Here is a 1,420-nt window from a genome sequence, read left to right as displayed (position 1 = left end):
TTTTTCAAACGTGCACATGCACACAAATTTTAGCGTCTCCAGATGAAGTCACTGGTAATACTGGCTGAGAAATAGTCAGCTTAGCCCTAAATCATTAGGGGAGAGATTTGAATTGAGAGAAAAATGAATGGTAAATTATTTGGAGATTCAATTAATACAGTCTGCTTCTCAAGCCAGCTAAATTTTCACGTAATCGTATTCAGAGAAAGTTGTTTGCTCTCTCTGTGTCTACATTAACACTTAATTCGATTGTACATTCAGCGAAACTTATGAAACAACTTCTGACCTACTGGGGGGAGAAACGAGGAGAATGGATCGCTTCTCAGTGTTTAAGGCACAGAACTGAGCCCTGGGTTTACTACAAGAACGCGACTGAGTTCCAGTCTCTAGGAAGCAGCTGGCGGTCGAGGTTAATCTCTGGGTGGGTTTAAAAACTTGCTCAGTCTACAGCCACGACACCCTGAACGTGCCCGATCCCATCTGATCTCAGAAGCTAAGCAGGGTCGGACCTGGTTAGTACTTGGATGGGAGACCGCCTAGGAAGACCAGGTGCTGTAGGCGTAAAAAACAAATAAATAAGGGATTGTAAGCTGACCAGGTCCTTGCAATCTGTGAGGTCAACCAAGGGTTGCCTCGCCTAAAATAAATAAAATAAAAAGTAAATAAATAAAAACATGCGGAGCTCTGGAGGTGGGGAGCGGGGACAGTGCTGCCCGCTGAGCCACCGTGCGGGAGGGAGCGAGAGTGTGACTCTGCGGGTCACTGGATGCACAGCGCCAATCAGAACAACCGCTGGTAAACCGCGGCCACGCGGCCAAGTGGCTTTTGAAATCGAATGTATAGCAATGAAAGCTAATGAAGCCGGGGAGGTAAAAAGAAGGATCCTCCGTCAGCAGCAATGGTGCCGGTTTTGCCAAGTGGAAGATTAAGAAACCAGATCGCAGCGCAGGGCGCGTTTCCCTTCCCGGGGCGCGTTTCCCGGGGCGCGTTTCCCGGGGCGCGTGGGCCCATCCGTCCTTCTGCGCCCAACGCGCCTGCCCTCCAGCCCCCAGCCCTGGTAGGAGAAATTCAGTGCCAAACAGTTTAACTGAAAGGAGATAAAATAGGAATAGTGAAGCAAATTAAGGGAGGCCGCGATAAGATCTCCCAGGTACACGGAGCTACGTTGAGGAAGCGGGTACGGCCCACGCCCGTCCAATGGCCGTGATGAGAAGACAGATTTCAGGGCTGTGCGCACAAAGCCGGCCAGAACCCTCGCTTAGCTGAGCATCCGCTTTGCTCAAACTGATTAATGCCGCCGGGTACGTGATTTAAATGTGTTCTGTTTTTTTTTGCTGATTGAACATTTGCATTGATACTATTAAACATGTTTAGCCATTTAAAAAAGCCAGCCATAGACTCAAAATCGATGAAACGAATA

At 48.7% G+C, this 1,420-nt stretch overlaps 1 pseudogene; it reads left to right on the top strand.

Moving 5' to 3' along the window:
* Positions 1-442: 442 nt before the first annotated feature.
* Positions 443-561, top strand: LOC111747087 (annotated as a pseudogene).
* The last annotated feature ends 859 nt before the right edge of the window (positions 562-1,420 follow it).

Source organism: Pteropus vampyrus, unplaced genomic scaffold (genome assembly GCF_000151845.1).
Source record: "Pteropus vampyrus isolate Shadow unplaced genomic scaffold, Pvam_2.0 Scaffold209, whole genome shotgun sequence".
In the NCBI taxonomy this organism is placed as follows: Eukaryota; Metazoa; Chordata; class Mammalia; order Chiroptera; family Pteropodidae; genus Pteropus; species Pteropus vampyrus.
The sequence above is the reverse complement of the archived record's forward strand: the minus strand, read 5'-3'. Positions and strand labels throughout refer to the sequence as shown.